Genomic DNA, 20,757 nt, shown 5'->3' on the forward strand with positions numbered 1-20,757 from the left:
GTGGAGCAGTGCTTTGAGAGTAGTTGGATGCGTGTTTGGAGCTTAAAATGGAGCTTGGAACTTATAGAGTATGTTTCGGAATGATTGGAAGATGCTTTGATCAAGAAAAATGTGATCGAATTGATAAAAAGGAGATAGAATCTCTAATCTAAAGTTAAAGGATGTTGTTGACAGCTTTGACCACTTGTCAGTATTTTGACCATACCTCAAGAACCGTAACTCCGATTGACGCGATTCAAAATGATTTGGAAAGCAGACAAAATTTTGGACGTCTTAGGCACAACATGCGATCTCATATTGTCTCTATGAGATCACATGGAGCCTTTATACGATCGCAAGTTAGGTCACAACATTGATTTGAGGTTTTTTAGTGCCAAAAATTCATTTGGAAGTGAAAAATGAAAACTTGCGATCGTAGGTTGGCCAAAAAGTGCCAAAATAGCATCCTACTTCATTAAAAGGGCACGATACACATTTTCTTCAAAACATGCGATCGCAGGTTGTCTACATGTGATCGCATGTGCGTTGTTTTGCTGTTGGATGAATAAATAGACCATGATAGCATTCCAGTAACCTAGGTTGGCGATTCCAGAGGTACCGGACGACGAAAATACGATTTATGAGGCGTTTCTTCTCCGATTTCAACGATTTCTGAAGATTTGAAGACTGTAGATCATCTCCTTCAAGTATATTAGTAAGATTAGTTGTTTGATGTCTCTTTTCATTGGTTTTTATCGGTCTTTAGCCATGTCTGGCTAATCCTTAGTTTTCGGTTATGCAAAGATGAGTACTTCTCATTTGATTGATCATTAGATCTGGTTTTTTGTTAGTGTTTCTATCTAGATTCTACAGTTTTGTTCTTAATGAATGTTTGATTATGATTCTTGTTAGTCTGATCACCTAGATAGGGTTTTATCATTCCAGTTAATCAGTTATACAATACGTAATTGTTCTAATTAATTGGTAATAAGTAACAAGTAATAAATCGGTTTCGTGTTTGGGATTTAACTTTATTATACATTGAAAAATCATATCTTCACGCTTTCCAGCTTGTGAGAAGTATTGGGTATTGCTACGAATTTTACAAAGAACTTAATGCAACTTTTCGGATCTTAATTAAGAGCTTGTTTAATTAGATAGTAAAAAGTTAGGGTTAATTGAAGAGCTTGTTTTGGTTAACTAAATAAGGTAAAGAGATTATACTAGAGCTTGTTAGTTTTTCTCAGTACCAACTTAGATATAATGCATCTCAAATAACCAGGTCAATGTTGATTGCATGATTAGGAAAGTCACAACAGAGCTAAAATCATTTTTTTATATTGATTTTAATTTACTTTAATATCATTGTATTTTTAGTTTTTAGTTTAATAAAAAAAAAAACCCCTTTTATATTTTATGTTTCTTGACTAGATTGTGCCTGATGTAAAAAGGCATTAACCATTAGGCTATGTCCCTGAGGATTCGACCTTGCTTTCCCGGGCTATATTTTTAGTGCAACTAGCAATGATAATCTATTTGCTTAATATACGAGTGACAGAGTGCCAAAAACAATCTAAATGGAAGTCGTAGTAGATAATAAACCGAGAGCATGTATATAGAGAACGTTCAGATCTGACTTCGTTAGAGGAAATTATGTTTTTTGTAAGATTTAGCGTAGCAGTGTACAGTTCGGAAATCAAATTTCAGATCGATCGATTATTAGATGACACAATATAAACGAGAATTGAAGATCTCGTTAATAGGAGCTCAACAATATAAACACAGTAAAAAACAGACAGGATGACAAAGTTATGACTTTTTAACGGACTTTAACTGTATAAGCCTGTTAAAATATAAATTTAAAAATAAAGTCAAAATTAGCCGACGAAGTATAAACAAAAGGTGTAGATCCCGTCGATACCTACGTGGATATAAAGAACGTCAAAAACGGAGCTAGTATGCGAAAGTTATGAATTTTAGAAGATAATTAATTTTTGGATTAACGAGCAGGTGACACGTGGCAAGATCTAGGCCACACCTTCTTGCCCATGACTTGCCAGCAGAATGCGACACCTGGCACATTACGCCTAACGTAATTTTTGATTACGCCGAACGTAACCCATAAAAATCCATTACACGCAACATAATTCTTTAGTACGCCCACTATACTTGGGCGCTGGCAGCTATAAATTGAGCTCAATTCTCACTCTTTTCTTCACACCTGTTCAACCAATTCTCGCCCAAACCTCTCGAGGTCTTAATAAATTTTCTCTAGCCCTCCCTAGGAGATAGTAGCGAAGCCTTAGAGCGCTAGACAACCCCGAGAAGAAAAGCTTTCGGCTCAGATGTTCTGCCCGCACAGAGTCCGGTTTCTCGCTAAACCACCTGTAAGTTAAGTTATGCTTACCGTACTTAAGTATAACTTATGTTTAAGTTCATTATTGTTATTATGAACCTATAACCAAGATTTATCAGTAATTCCAAGTTGTCATAATGATTGATCTACTTACAGGAGAGGTTTCTAGAACGGTCACGTTGGCTTGGTTGTCGGATTTCAAAAAGGCTACACGCCGAAATAGTCCTGCCTCCCAACTGTCCTACCTAGTTGATCCTTACTTGATAGATCATTAGGTAGAATTTGAATTAATGATGAATCTAGACTAATAATTAGTCACAACAAATATCAAACTAAAACTTAGTGATAATGATAGTAGGTTACGTCAAAGGAAAAGATAATTAGTAGAAGCGAAGCGTTGTCCGAATTTCGAATTGTCACTTTAACATGTGAACGCATAATTACTATCATCTTACACATAGATATGAAGTATTTGATATTAATACGTGTTGTTTGTGCTTATTTGTATGTATTCTTGATATTTATGCAAGATGAACGATTTATACATATTTTACTTGATTTAAACTATATATGTATTTTTATACCTATAAATATATTGGGTAAAGATGGGTAGATGAAAGATGATATGGATAATGAGAAATGAAAGATGAGATAGATGTTGAGAGGTGAAAGATGATGAGAAACCTTGACTTTAAAAGCTGATCCAGTCATCTAGCAGAGTATAGATGACAACCACAAACTACTCTAGACAGTCCGACGGAACGCTAGCAGGATCACAACATGTAGGTGTTTGTGAACGACGTGTTCACTAGATGTACTCTAAAAACCATGGAAGCTATGGACTTAGTGCCTTATAGATGAACATTGGCAACTATGGACTTAGTGCCTAATAGATAACATCGACAACTATTGACTTAGTGCATGTTAGATAAACCCTGACATCGATGGACTTTGTGCCTTTTCCTTAGGACAATCCTTAGGAATGAATAAATGAAGAATAGATTATTCTTATGGAAGACCCTTAAGAATAAAGAAGAAAATGGGGATGAGAAATTGGGTTAATTGTTTATTGATTAAACATAATAATTATATTATTGTGGGTTGAAAACCCTATGTACTCACCAGGTTTTCCAACCTGACCCACTCAATTTATTGTATCACAGGTAGCGATATTAAAGATACATTCTGCCGAGGGATTCAAGGTGTATTAAGTCACTAGCTTAAATACTGTAAGACTTGTAATATTTCGTTATGCTTATGTTTCTGTACTGACGATTACATCCAATGTTTTAATAAAAAAAATACATTTCTTCATAAATGTTTCGATAATATCATTATCATGTTTTCTGGGAACAAATTCCGCAAATCGGTCTTTTCTGACTGTGAAAATGGGGATGTCATAATAGATTATTATGTTAGGATGCTAGATGTCTGCATGATTCTTGCATGTATATGCATTAGTATGTATGCCGAGCGGAGCTCAATACTGGACGATACCCGAAGACTATATCGTATGCCATTATCTTTGTGATTATTATATGTGTTAGTATGATTATATTTTTATATGCTTATACGTGTATCGGGCGGGGCCCAATGACAGGTAGAGCCTGGTGATTGTCAGATCTGTAAACCGAGTAGGGCTTGATGTGGGGCAGGGCCCGAGATCGAGTGAGACTTGAGGCCAGGCAGGGACCGATGAAAGGGGGGGGGGGGGCAGTATGCGTTTGTTATGTATGTTATGTGGTATTTTGGGGAAATCACTAAGCTTTGTGCTTACGGTTTTCAGTTTATGTTTATGATACATCTGGTTCGAAAGGGACGAGTCTGAGATGATTGTAGAGCACAAACCACTCTTTTCCGCATTTTTTGATTTACTCTGATATTTTGTGATGTTGTGATACACTTTGGTCTATCTTGGTTGTATGGAAATGTTTTGGATTACCGTTTTATTAAATTAAAATTGAAAATTTTGAGTTATATTTTTGGGACGTTACAAAGTTAGAGTACAAGAGTACTTTGTTGATGATGCCATTTACATTGTAAAATTTAGACGTCGGTTTCGTATGATGAAAAAAATTATCCGATGATGTGAAGAATTAATTTCCATATGTTCAAATGAAATGGGATTCGAGCGGCATGCAATGTTTTCTCTCTGATTAAAAAATGTACAACAAAAGTTAATCAACTAGAATTCAACATGGGGGCAGACTCACAATATGAGTATTTGAGGATGTCTAACGACATGAGAAATGTCTTTACAAGTTTCCTAAAGTTGTGATGATCCTCTACAACGACTAATATTTGCACAAATCTACAATTAATGACGTCCACCAATTGTATATAACACATGAAAATAAACACGGGGTCTCTGAAATGCTTGATAGTATTGATTGTATGCATTGAGAGTGGGCAATGTGTCCTAATATGCGACCTGTTCAATTTCATACGAGGTGATTAAAACAGTTGACGATAATTTTAGAGGCAGTAACGTCACATGATCTTTGGATATGACATGCATTTTTTGGTGCTTTAGGTGCCAACAAGGACATCAAATGTTCTAGACTAATCATCAGTACTACCATACTGATGGGTTATATCCAGAGTTAGCTACATTTGTGAAATGATTCTCATGCCCAAACGACAAAAAAAGATTCAAGTTTAAGGCGACACAAGAATCAACTAGAAAGGATGTTGAATAAGCCTTTGGTGTTCTTAAGAGACGTTGGTAAATACTCAATGTATCGTCACGATCATACGAGCGTACAAAAATGTATAGCCTAATGTACATATGCATCATATTGCATACTATGATTTTAAAAGATGAAGAAAAAGGGATTTTCCAATACAATGAAAATGAATATTTAGTAATACTTAAAGGAGTAGATAGCCATAATACATGGTGAACATAAGGGAAATGTATGGCCGAGCTAGACACCACAACCTTTTCACTGATTTGGTGGAATATATTTACAATACACGTCTAAATACTGTCAACAACAATTCGTACAATGATTTATTTAACGATACAGAATCAGACATGTTTGAACATTATTCGGATGAGAACTAGGATGAAGTTATGACCGAAGATGAGACATAACATACCATTTTATTGTGTTTTAGTTGCGATTGAAGTTTAATTATGTAATATTTATTTCGTTTTTGGTATTTTTATAAATAATGAAATAGTTTTTTTTATTGTTTTTATGTTATTATTAAGTAATATTTTTTATATTTATTAAAAAATAAAATAAAAATGAGGGGGAGTGATTGATGAATATTTCCTATCAGTAAGGAGGTGAAGGGAATGTACTTGGAAAATGACAGGATGATGAGTTGGCATGAAAAAAATAATGACTTGTTTGATAACTTGCTGATTAGTCCGGTCTAACATTTTTTGGCTGACTATGTCAGTTTGTTTGATACAAGGTAATTTTTGTAGACCTAGTAAGAAGCTAAGCTACCAACCCAACTCTTAACTCGGTCCACTACAAAAAAGAAGTTGGTTCGGTCCTTTTCTTGATTTCCATCGTTTGCCCTTATACAAAACACGTCCGATCTTCACATTTTTCTTCCTCGTCGCCAAATTAATGGATAAGTGCAAGCTATAACTCCATTGATTCTTCCTCAAACGTCGGCCATCCCATCTTATCCTCCAATAATGACTTCTTCTACCTCTAACCCTCCTGCTGACCACCATCTTCACTGTAGCAGGCAACCCTGTCGTCGGTAATTTTCTAGCCCTTTGATTTCTTTGTTATTTTTTTTTTCTGAATCAAATGTATATTTAGTGAAATTAGGTATAAGTTTCATATAATCAGATGTTAGCTTCAATCCATTGCTTGTTGTTTTCTTTTGATTTTATCAATTTTGAAAGTGTGATTGCTATTTTTTTCGCACAAAATTGATTTCTTTTCAATTGTGGGATTGCTGACTCCAGTTGATGCTTGTGTTGGATTGGAAGTGACTGATTGTTGTCTTTTGGAACAGTACCTCCATTTGGCCATAAAACCAATGGTTTAGTCGAAGAACTGGTTTGAGGTGCAATGTAAACTGGAGAGTACTCATTGGTAGCTTCATCCTCAACCGACCATTTATTAGGAACATGTGAGTTTCTTGATCTTTTTGTTTTCAGCAATTCATAAAAACCTGAATATTGGCATTGGTTGAACCAAACAGGGCCAAAAGGCTAAATGTTGCTAGAAGTTTTAACATCCTGTTTGGTACTTTTCACAGTCCACAAATGCTAACTCCTTACAAACGATAATCCTTTTTAACATTTTTACATAGTTAATTGTTAATTTGGATTTGGTGTTAAGTTGGATTTGATGTTTGACATAATTTTGGGTTTGAATTACATGCTAATTTTGATTTTTGATTTTTTTTTTTTTTTTGTGACAAATGTTTGTTCATCTAAACTTGATCAGGTTCTATTTTAATGGCTCACAAAGTGTTGGAATCCGATTTTTCATCTTTAGGGTCATTGTTGTTTATAGACTTTGTAAATTGTAATTATTATGTTCAATTTAGATTTTATATGATATTTTGTATATTTTGTTATCTAGGTTACTTTAAAGAAATTGGTAAAAAAAGCTATTAAAAATTGCAATGCACTTTTTTTTTTCTTTTTCATACATGCACTACATAGCAATGTATCTTAGTTTGTTGGTTAGTTTCCTTTAAAACCTACACTAAATGGCAATGTACTTTCTCGGGTTCTTTTGTTCTTGTGTCATGCCACTAAAAAAATAGAACAAAAGTATAAAATTGTCATTTTCAATAGTCAGCACAGTCAGTCAGTCGTATAATCAAACAATATGGTTCCAATCAGACTCTAACTCAGTCAACAACTATCAAATATCTTCTAAGGGGAAATGACACGAGGATAATGATAAAACGACGTGGCGATAAGTTGAGATGAAAAATATAGGAAAATGGCATCTCGCACCCATTGGTTTTAGGGTTCCCAAACCTAGTTTTTTTTTCTTCAAAATTTACGATAAAATCGAACATTATTTTATAACTAATAGAGGTCTTAGTCATTATTTTATAACCAGTGGAGGTCTTAGTTAGTACACGTCCACGAGGCAACAAAAACAAGTTCGAAGTCCTTTAGCATCTTAGATAAATATTTGTTTTATTAATCTTATATACCAATATTACATCTTTCAAAAAGTACCGATGATGATGCACAACCATAATATACAACAATAGAAAACTACGAATTTCATTAATGATGTGTCCGGTCACCAATCTCATACACGTATGGTTCAATTTATTTCATATTTTCATTTCCATATGGTTTAATCAATGGAACTAAACCCAGGGATTTCGAATCGGATAAAATTTTAAATGATCTTTTTGTCACAATTTTAATCTATTTCTTTTTATCCTATTATGGGAACCTAGTAATTAAAGCGTAGGTTTCTATACATCAGGTGGAACGCCCAACACATTATTATTTCTTTATGATTTATCTTACGATGGATTAGACATCAACGGTCTAGATAGTGCAAGTTGGCACAAAAAACATTCTTTTTACACAGAAATTCGATTTTGACACCGTATTTTTTTATGTCAATTTTGACACTGTGTTTTCAAATTTGTTACAATTTTGACCACTTGACCGGTTAACCAGGTTGCATGCTGACGTGACATGATGACGTGATAGTTTTGATGACGTGACATGCTGACATGATATGCTGACGTGTCAAAATTGAATTTTTTTCTCACAAAAAACACTAAGTTTTCATTTTTTTTTTTTTTTGCGATTTTGACACTAAGTTTAATTTTTTCTTTCAATTTTGACACTATGTTTTTTGTTCCAAATCGAACATCATTTTTTCCAATTTTGTTCAATGTTGACAACTTTCTATTTGAAACCGTATAAATATTTTTTAATACATTTAAACCGTATAAATATGTTTTTTTTTCCATTTAAAAACCATAGTTTGTATAAATACATTTTTTCTTACATCAAACCATATTTTTATGTATAAATATGTATTAGTTATATAAAAATTGTACCTTATATTAAATATGTAACTTTAAAATTTGTTTGGAGGTTTAGAGACGTATAGTCGATCAAAACTCGGATATCAAGTTTGCAACCCATTAAATTTTTACATCTTATTAGAAGCTTATGGTTAGTTTGATTTTCATGAAATAACTAATGCTTTGAATGTAAGAAAAAAATACATTGTATTTAAATAAAAATATGGTTTTTAAACAAAAAAAAAAATATGTTTATACGGTTTAAAATGTAATAAAAAAATATATTTATACGGTTTCAAATGGAAAATAGATAAAATTGAACAAAATTTGATAAATGATGCTCGATTGGAACAAAAAAAAAACATAGTGTCAAAATTGTCAAAATCGAAAAAAGTGAAAACTTAGTGTTTTTTGTGGAAAAAAAATCAAACTTGACATATCAGCATATCATGTCAGCATGCCACATCATCAAAGCTGACACGTCATCATACCACATCAGCATGTAATCTTGTTAGCCGGTCAAGTGGTCAGAATTGTAAAAAATTGGAAAATACAGTGTCAAAATTGACCAAAAAAAACACGGTATCAAAATAAAATTTCCGTATAAAAAGAGTGTTTTTTGTGTCATTTACCTATTTTTTAAATTAAAAGTTCTTCGTAATTTTAAAACTTTAAAAGTTCATGTTGCGAATTGAATGTGAAGACAAACAAACCAAATTACATCTTTGTCCCTTTATGGAAGCAAATGGATAAAATTCATAACATTGGCATGTATATTTAAAATCAGTTGTGGAACGATGAAGTCGTCATTTTGTTTTGTTTTTTGTGTTCAACGAAATTCCAAAGGGCACCCCTCTAGATTTTGGGTCGTCTTGAACTCTTTACGCTTCACCTTGGACATCTTTAATCAATGTTACTATCTAATTTTAGGATTAGATGCTTTAGCACCAATAACTATTTTACTGATCTATATATAAAAACTAAGCGAATACCCGCGCGTTGCACAGAAACACCTATATAGTTGAGCTCTATACAAATATATATTTTCATTTTAAATATAACAATAACGTTGTTGTTAAATTTGATATAATAATTATCATACTAAATTGATATAATATATTGATTATTTTGAATTATATGATCATATATACATCTATTATAATTTCATAATCTCAATCGTTTGAATGATTTCTACTCGCGAGTTATACATGAATAAAATTAAAATATAATTTAAGGTTAAATATTATTTATAGTTGTTTTTATTGTTAACTAATTTTTTAAAATTTATTTGTTTAATGTTTTAATTTCTATCATTATAATTATTTAAAACATCAAACATTATTTTTTGATTTTGAAGGTAACAATATAATAATTTATATAGAGTTATTTTTAATTATTGTTATTATAAGTTATTTTAAGTTAGTTATTTGAAAACTTTTAACGATTATAAAAATATGATTAGAAAATATTTTAGTTAAATTGAGATCACAATTGAGATTTTTTTTTTTGCATTTATCACTATAATTTACCACTTTTAACTATTTACAAAATATTTTTTAGTTTTTTAAGTGAAACTGAAATTTATATTTAAGTTGTATTATAATGTTATATTTAAGTTAACAATTTAAGCATTTTGTCAAAACTGTTCAAAAGTTGTAGATTTAAACTGATAATGATTTACATATAACAACATATTAAATCTAATAAATTAAGTATAATATGTTAAAAGTTAAATATATAACTTTGTAAGTAAAAGTAAATATATTATTTTAAAATTGAAATTTAGTTCATTTATGATTATACTTTAGGTTTGATATTTATTTAACCTTATTAACCAACTTATAATCATTATTAAAAAGACACTAAATTTAGCATTTTTAACTATTTACAAAAATATTCTTTGGGTTGTTTAAGTTAAACTAAAATTTATATTTAAGTTGGTTCTGTAATGTTATATTTAAATTAACAATTTAAGTATTTTATATAAATTGTTCCAAAACTGTATCTTTAAAATGATAATGGTTTACATCCAACAATATATTAAAACTAATAAATTAAGTATAATATGTTATAGGTTAAAAAACATAACTTTATTAGTAGAAGTAAATATATTATTTTAATATTGAAATTTAGTTTATATATGATTACATTCTAGGTTTGATATTTATTTAACCTAATTAACCAAATTATAATTATTATTATTATGAAGAAATTGAAAAGTCATGAGAGTTTCATAATAAATGTGGTGAAAGGAAATATAGATGGGAGTTTCAAATGAATGTGATGCAAGGAAAAATACTTCCTTTATAAGTATATAATGATAATAGTATATGAGATACAAACATATGCTAGCCAACATCGTCTATTGGTCTCCTTTAACCAGTTAGACCATCCGTTATAACCACCACATACCACATATGTGGTGGGTGTCACATCAGCACCGTATTCTCCTACCACTAGCATGAGATACCTATCACTAACACACCACTCCACCTCATTTTTATTTATTTAAATTTAATTCAAAAAATACATTAAAATCATTTTTTTAATACTAGTTTTTCCATTAAATTAAAATACCAAATTACATTAAATAAAAACTACATTAATTGAAAACTTAAAAAAAATAAAACTAACAATAAAAATAAAAATTACACTCGTTAAAATAAAAAAAATTAAAAAAAACTAAAAATTCCAACCATAAATAAAATAAACTACCCCCTACGCCTACGTCGGTCTTGAACCGACTCTTTCATCGCTTGAAAAAGTTCCAAGTCTTCGCCCTCGAGGTCGTCCGCTTTCATTTTCAAGATTTTCATATCGGTTTTTGTTTGGAGTGTCTTTTGTGCCTCTTGAAATGATGATTGTGCTTCGATCATTTTTTGTTCCATCCGAGTCACCTCGGCCTTCGTTTCTTGAAGTTGCACATATCGATCAAATTTATCGCCAAATATATCCATAACACTAGAATTCGAAGATGTTGACGCCGCTTTTTTTTGCTTTATTTCTTCCAACGAGCCGACGAAGAGGTTGTCGTTTTCAAGATCTATCGGATCGTCGTTGATGTCGATGTGTGTTCGGCCGTCCGATTGTTGAGAAGTTCCATCGGGGTTTCTCGAACGCTTTGAACCGGAAGATTGAGAAGTTCCTTCCGTTTGCTCTTTCCATTTTGGGGCGTCTTTCAATTTTAGCCACAGTTTCATATACAGAAAAACTTTGCTTGTTGGCATTGTTTTTTCAAATTGGTCCATGGCCGCCTTGAAAACATCAAAATCGTTCGACCCGCTTTTGCGTATGTTTAGGAGGTTGTTGTAGATTCCTCCAAACTCGGTGCATTTTAGTCGAATATCTCGTCGTTTCGACGTAATTTGATCGGCATTTCGAGTTTCACTTTCCATTAACTCGTAAAAAATGGCTCGTACTTTTTCCCAAAAACTTCCGTAAGGCTGACTATCTCCTATAATTGGATCTTCGGAAGCCGCCACCCATGCCTCCGCTAACTTTTCTTCTTCTTCTTTTGTCCATGGGACCCTTTCTTGGGTGGTAGTGGGTCGGTCCGGTTTTTTTCTTTTTTCTTTTTTGGTTGAGGTGGTGGTGAAGGTTGTGTTTCCGCAACAAAATCCGGTGAAAGTGGTGGTTGGTGAGCTTGGTGGTTGTGAATGTTGTGACGATTGTTGTTGGAGTTGTTGTAGTTGTTGGAATTGTTGAAATTGTTGGTATTGTTGTTGCATTTGTTGTTGTTGGAAAGCCGGAAAAGATTGATATTGTTGTTGGAAAAGTGGTGTTTGTTGGATAGTGGAACCGGTTTGAAGTAGATTGATAAAATCGCCTTGAGGTGACTCCATAGTCGAGAATTAGCGAGAAGTTGTATCTAACGCAAAAGTGTTATCGGATTTACGATTTTGTAGTTTAGAGGGGTGTTTTGGTTGGGATCCATAGTATTTGGTTGTGAAGATGTAGTATGTAAATTATGTATAGAGATAGAAAAGAATGGTGTAAAAATTAAGAAGTTAAGGTGTTGTATTTATAGGTAAATAAATTATTTATAACTTTTTTTTAACAAACTAGCCGTTCAACGACTAATCTAACGTTCGAATCTCTCCCCTTCAATCCCATTGGATGTGCGCTTCCGTTGTCCCGAACACGAATGAGAACGACAACGACCAACCACTAAACAACGGGGTAATGTGCACGCTCGTTGTTCGTGGCCAGCTCAACCACGAACATACTCGTTGCATGTATACCGTTTGGACTTATGTCATCGTGAGTGTATATTAAATGTTGATTCAGGTTTCATAAAGGATAATGGCCTTTTTGACCTAGGGTGATCAAATCCTATACTTGGTTACCCGAAAATGACTTTATTTAACAAATTAAAGTATCAATAGTAGTTTTTTTTTTTTTCGTTGGGCTTTTGGTGGGTTCTATCAATTTCAATTTGCATGGTTTTATTATTATTATTATTATTATTATTATTATAGAGTATACTTTACCAAAAAGTACAGGGTGGGTATATATATTTTTTCACTCACACAAGTGGTTTAAAATTGAAAATTTTATACACATTTGGTGCTTGAGTTACATGTTATTATCTTTCACCAATTAAATTGGTCACATGCTGGTCATGTGAGGACATATTTGTTATTTTACTAGGTTATCTCACATTATTTTATTATTTTAAATTAAAAAATTACACCCAACCCAATTCTAAAGCACCCACCCCATGCCACCCAACCAATGGATTCCACTACCCACTTCCATTCCTGATCCCTCCCCGATCTCGTTGCATTTTAGTTTTCGGACTTCTTGGTTTTCTTTCAGGAGAATATTCACCACTATTCTCCTCACTAGAAAATTCGATCACCACTTACCCATTTTATACTAGAAACCTACAAATCTATAACATAATAATATTCATATATGTATTTATATATCCAAAAATTGTCGGCTCAGATAGACTCTAATTTCAAATCTATTTTCAATTGAAATTGTCGGCTCATATCAGGTTTGAAATTCTTTTTGAAATATGAAAATAACTTTTTTTTTTATCCATAATACGAAATGGTGTCTATAACATATTAATTTTTTTTTTGTCAATCCGAATGAACAAAATGGTTATTTTTCTAAAAAAAAATACTTTATCATTTTTGTTAACAACCTTATTAATAATTGCTAGTTGTTGACCAAATCTATATAAGGTAATAATTATGTAGTTAAATAATCAAATTATTAAAAAAAAAAATTACTCGTTGATTTTTTTTTTCTATTTTTTCTATTTTTAACTAAAGTAGCAACATAAAAAAAAAGATGAAAAGTGAAAATACCTCCGCAACCCAACAAGGGAAAAGGTAGAGATGTATATTGTTCTCATACTTGATTTGTTTTCGGATAAGTCCCGAACGGTCTCGGGCTTGTCCTTATCGGTTCAGTCTTTGGTCTTTATGATATTGGTTTCGGTCTTTCTCGGTTCGGTCTCACGGTCTTTGTGTGCATTGTTTTGGGTTCGGTTTCATTTAGGTTTTTTTCCCATTAACAATTGTGTGATTAAAACCAAAATTATACATTAAGATTTAATAAAAACGATACACTAAAATTTAATAAAAGAATGAAAGGAAGAAACTGAAAATATATGTGAATTAAAAAAAATCTATAATTAATACCAATATTATATGTATATAAACGGTTAATTTCATTGTTTTTACACTAGTCTCGGGATGATTTGGTCTGTCTTCGGACCGTTATTTGAATAGTCCGTTCTTTCAGGCCGATCCATTTTTTTCCGAACCTATTTTTTCCGGTTCAACCTCGTTAGACTGGCTCAATTGCGGTCTATTTTCAGATATGAAACCGATCTTTTTTGTGCATGTTTAGCAAAAGCCAAAAGGCTACACGACAAATGGGTATAGATGTTTTCTTGTCCTACTTATCTCTCCGTTGTTACATTTTCATGTTCCTATCGATTTATGTTACTCCATAAGACTAACTAGACGATGTACTTACACCTCACATCTCACTTTTTCGATGTCACGTTAGTTTCCCATTCATTCACGTTTCGTTAACAAAATGCAGGAAATGATCATCTTATACTACCATTCATTTTTGTTTTTTTTTTAAATAGAAATAATTTAATTTTAAAGTTCATAATTCAAAAAATAAATATAATTAATTAAAATTGATTAATAAACACAAAGATTAATTAAAATAGAAATATTTCATTACTTAAAAATAAAAATTACATAATGAAACCTAGAAAACATAATTAAAAGTTACATAATAAAAATAATAAACCATTATTAGAAAAGTACGCCATTCTTAATCGTCTTCCTTGTTATCCAAATCATCGTCTGGGACTCTGGGTCCTCGACGAATATATCAAAATCTTTATCTGATTTGTCAAACAAATCATCGTGCCAATACTTGATCTCGGGCTGTATGTGAGCCTGTAAATATGCTCCACCACCAAATTCACATTAAGGAAGTGATGAATGTCGCAATCATGTACTTCTCTTCTATTTGACCTATATTTTTACGTACCAAAAGCTACTTCTTCAATGTTTAGCAAAACCTCGTTTTCGTTGTATCCACATGTGGATATTCATACACCTTCTAGAAAAATATTATGTAGTTTCATATATGTCATTCTCAAACATCAAAATATCATATTTACCTAATTTAATTTCTAAATATCATATTTACCATTCATAAAATTTATAAATATCATATTTACCCTTCATAAAATTTCTAAATATCATATTTGTCCTTTTTAAACATCAAAATATCAAATATACCCTTCTTAAATATTAAAATATCGTATATGTACTTTTTAAACATCAAAATATCAATGATAATATTTAAAATATCTTCCATCTAGAACATAATAATAATCAACAAGAACAAAAACGAAACAATCAAAATATACATTTCATAGAAAGGGTTGAAGATGAATCTTTTTGTCTGTCAAAAGGCCGACATTCCAACAATTTAGAAGTTCACATTCCATTATAATAGACGTAAGAATAATATGGTTAAATTTCTTAATTATTATAATAATTTTAAGGTATAAAAAATGATTATAAAATATTAAAAACATTATAAAAAAGGATTTGGATAAATATGATATTTTGAAGGTTTATGAAGGGTAAATATGATATTGAGAAATTAAGCTGGGCAAATATGATATTTTAAAGTTTAAGAGGAGCATATATGAAATTCTCCCTATTATGTAATATGATCACAGGGAAATCTACAAAAAAAGTCCCAAAATTTTAGAAAAAGTTACAGAAAAATCCTAATTTTTTTTGAATGAAAAAACCTAGAAAACCAACTAATATTTACAATTTGATCCTTTGTGACCTTTTGAGCAGGTCACCTGCTAAAGTGGAATGCCAAGTGGTTGACGTGGGTGCTGACATGACATGACACATCATCGTATTAAGCTGAAAAGAAATAATTCATGCAAAGGGTGAAAATGAGGTGAATAGGCTTAGGACCAAACAATTATCACATGCAGTGCTTACCTGCTAGGCTGCAGCCATTTTTGATATATTATGTTTGATTTCGTTAAAATAACCCATACTTAAATCAAACACTTAACCACCAGGCTATAACGCCATTTCATCTTTTCTTCCTCTGATCTCTATATAATACGTAAATGTAATTGCCTGTTATAATTATAATAATAAGATTTATTGTTTCTATTATTATTATTATTATTATTATTATTATTATTATTATTATTATTATTAATAAAGAAATTACTTTTTCTAATTCGTTTTTATCAATCGTTATATAAATACATTTTAAGTATGTATTTATATGTATAAAAACATATTTATACACAACGAAAAAGTATATTTATAATAAATACATGTATAAAAAAAATTAAATGCATTTATAAAATTTTACATGTATTTTTTTAATACTATTAAAGTATTAATATAATGAATACTATAAAAAAAGGTATGTATAAATACGTTTAAAATGTTATTATACACTAATATTGATAAAAAACGAATCTAAATACATTATATTTACTTACGTTTTTAATAATAATTACAATAATAACTATAATAAATTTTATTATTATAACTATAACGAATGATTCGAGTTATATAGACAAATCCAACTAAGACAATCAAACTTTTTGCTAGCTTGGTTGGTAAGGTGTTTACTTTTCGAAATATAAGTTTGGAGTTCAAAACCTGTTGCCCTGTTTTTTCTAATTTTATAAGAGTATTCTTATTATTTTTGATATAAATAGGGAAATCTCCAATAAAGTCTTAAAATTTTGGTCTGATTTATGTTTTAGTTCTAAAGTAATTTTTGTTTACGAAAAAGTTCTAAAAACCGGCAAAAGTTTACATTTTGATCATTTTTACTGGTTAGAACCGGTAACAAATTAATTTGGGACTATTTCATAAATTAATCCAAAATATTGGAACTTTTCTGCAAAAACAAAAAATATTAGGGCTTTTCTACAAACAAAGCTTTATTATTATTATTATTATTATTATTATTATTATTATTATTATTATTATTATTATTATTATTATATTATTATTATTAAAAATATAAATAACTATAATATTTTTTAAATTTGTTATTATTAATATTATTAATAATACATATAAATACATTTAAATAAAAAAATATTACAGAAATTTTATATAGGTGAAGGTTGAGTAGATGGTAATGATTTAAGCATTGAAATCAAGAATGTGTGTATGTATATTCTAACTTTGTATTATTATTATTATTATTATTATTATTATTATTATTATTATTATTATTATTATTATTATTATTGTTATTATTATTATTATTATTATTATTATTATTATTATTATTATTATTATTACAATTATTATATTAAAATATAAATAAGTATACTATTTTTTAAATTTGTTATTATTAATATTATTAATAATACATATAAATACATTTAAATTAAAAAAATATTAAAGACGTTTTATAAAGGTGAAGGCTAAGCAGATGATAATGCTATTAGCATTGAAATCAAGAATGTCTGTTTGTATATTCTAACTTTGTATATGGTCATTTCACATTTGTTATGATTGTTTTTAATTCAGAATATTAACATTTAACAATTTAAAAGAAGCTACTGATTTTTCAAATTGTTTACAAATAGTGAGCGTGTGATTTGCATGTATGTCTTGTGTGTAAGTATTTGAATTACAAACATTTGTGTTGCTCTTTTTCATTACTTTATCCTTGTGGTTTTTTTGGAAACATAGCAGATATAGTGTGATAAAGCAAAACAAGTCATATTACTTTCTATTAAACAAGATATTGTAATTAATACTTTCGAATTTTGATATGGACCACCAATGTAAATATTTATTGTGGATCTGTTGGATTTGAAAAGAAATAATTCTACCTTAAAAAAAATATATACAAAGTGATAAATCCTTTTATCTTAAACTATTTTTACACAATTTTACAAATAAATAACTTCTTTTAAATTGTTAAGTGTTAATATTTTGAATTGAAAACAATAATAAGAATGTGAAATGATCACATACAAAGTGAGGACATATAATCAGATATTCATGATTTCAAGGTTTAAAGAATTAGTATCACCACCACCTTCACCTTTAAATAATTTCTTTAATATATATTTTTTTTATTTAAGTGTATTTATATGCATTATTAAAAATATTAATAATATTGAATTTAAAAATTAGTATACTTGTTTATATTTTTAATAATAGTAATAATAATAATAATAATAATAATAATAATAATAATAATAATAATAAGGTTTTTGTTTGCAAAAAAGTCATAATATATTTTTTTTTGCAGAAAAGTCCTAATATTTTGGGTCATTTTGTGAAATAGTATCAATATTTTAGGTCAGTTTATCAAATAGTCCCAAATTAATTTGTTGCCGGTTCCAACCGGCCAAAAAGGATCAAAATGCATACTTTTGCCGGTTTTTATGATTTTTTCGTAAACAAAAATTAGTTCAGTACTAAAACGTAAACCGGACCAAAATTTTAGGACTTTATTGGAGATTTCCCATATAAATAAGCAAGATTAGAGATTAATAAAAATAAAAGTTGTAGCTTAGCGGTAAGACACGCGTGTAGGCTATCCCAAGGTTAGAGTTCGAGCCTCTTTTCCTATGTTTTATTATTCCTTATTCGCTATCAAATCCATCTTGGCACTCCATCTCGGTAGGTGACTGCTGAAAAGGTCACAAAGGATCAAATTGAAAACATTGGTCGGTTTTTTCATTCAATTTTTTTTTTTTTTTAGATTTTTCAGTAAAATTTTCTAAAATTTTTGGGATTTTTTTTGCATATTTCCCTATGATCACACATACATTATGTGTTACAACCTTTTCATTCAATTTTTTTATTTTTAGATTTTTCAGTAAAATTTTCTAAAATTTTGGGATTTTTTTTGCAGATTTCCCTATGATCACACATACATTATGTGTTACAACCTTTTCACTTCATATGATCATGTCCCGATTTATTTGCTCTCATACTATATGCTAACTGATGAATTGCAGTTGTACATTTTTTAAATGATTTTTTTTTTTCTGCCTATCGCATCCCAATTTAATTGAAAATATGGAAATTGACCTTCCAAATCGCCAACAATACATAAAAATAACTTTTTCCTTATCCATAATCACCGTCAAAACTTTGAACTTTACACAACGTTATCTGCAAAATAGTATTAGAAAAGATGATTGTGCCCGACGTCACGATTTCTCTTCAACGGAGGTCTTCTTATTTAAGGTCTTGAACGTGAAATTTAACCTTGTAGGTTTTGGAAATATGCCACTGTGTTTGCCATGACGAAAACGACAAATGTTTCATCTTCTTGCACCATCGAATCGGAGGATGAAAATGACGATGACGACATATCGTTGGATGCTCTTTTTGAGAGAAAATATAGAAATAGGAGGGAAAATTATTTTAGATATGTTTGGTATTTATAGTATTAAATTAGAAAAATAAAGTATATATTAAATGTTTGTAGGCCGTTAATATTGAAAAAAATAGGAAAAAGATATTTTTATAACAATCGCAATTCAAATAGCAACAGAGAAAAAAAACATTAGCCAATCATATAAGGAGAGAGAGGGCGGAAGACCCCCCCCCCCCCCCCCCCCCCAACCCGTTCTTCGCCTAAACTGCACCCCGAAGAAGTTATGAGAATTAGAACCGCACCCTGCTACACTAGCAGGGTGCGGTTGTGGTTCCCATATCTTCTTTCCGCATCATACCTTGACAAAAACTCTTTCTTCAAGCTAACAATGCTCATGGGGGATCTCTCCTTGCTGCATCTGAAGGAATTCAAAGAAGCTTTGAGGATATTTTTTAGGTAAAAAACCACCCATTTTTTGTGTATCTATAGTGATTTGCTGCGATGTAATTTGAACCTATTTTGCCTTGAATCATCCCACAAGTTATTGGCTCGTAGGATTGAAGACCAAGTTTGGTCAAACAAATATCTTGTTTATTGTCGAGAACAAAATGTTGTCTCCAGACGTTTGATTTATAAACATCACCATTAAACTCATATTCGTCTTCATTAAAAAGAACTGGATTGTTGACTGGTTCGATTGGTTCACCAAAACAAATTGGATTACTAAGGGCTTTTGAGATACTTGAATTTACACACGCATTGATTAACCCTACTTTTATCGCTTATTGAAGAAGGATTTAATTATTTGGGGTTTTGGTATCAATTATACCTAAATAGCAAGCTATACGGTATCCTACATATCAGAACTTGGAGCTAATTTGACCATCAAATAGTCAAAATTATAAGGTCAAATGCAGACATTTTTACATCAAAATACATATATACACCTATACAATCTACATAATAAGAATGTGAAGAACGAAACTGTTACATTTGATTTCCAAAAGGGTTTAATTGTCTAATTTTCAACAAAACTCGAAGAAATTATATAAAATGGAAGTAATAAAACCAATGAGCCTAGGCAACAGGAAGTGGCTTGGAAGGGAACTTGGTTGCCAATTTAGGCTATCCGGAGTGGATAACTCTCCACGCGTGAAGGGCTGAGTAGGAGGGGCTTAGGACACGTGAACACCGCCCCCAGCCCCAGTGGTTTGGCTGTGGTGTCTCGATGGAGATGGAGGAAGACATCCAATAGGAAAATGATAGCAACATCGGTCTCTTTTTATCTCTCTCTTCATTCTGCCTCTTCACAACCAACCCACCAGCGAACACCATTTCCACAACTTGGTGGGTTGGTTGTGAAATGATAGAAAATATACGTTGCTTTCTTTTTACATATAAACCACTCGTGAGAATACCCCACAACCTTAGCAGTCACACCACCAACTGAAGATTTTTTGGTGGTTGGAACAACCATAGGAAGCTTAGTTAGAAGTTGAATGGGGACATCATTATGTCCCAAAAGATCGAAA

This window comes from Lactuca saligna, chromosome 8 (genome assembly GCF_052625555.1).
Source record: "Lactuca saligna cultivar CGN05327 chromosome 8, ASM5262555v1, whole genome shotgun sequence".
Classification (NCBI taxonomy): Eukaryota; Viridiplantae; Streptophyta; class Magnoliopsida; order Asterales; family Asteraceae; genus Lactuca; species Lactuca saligna.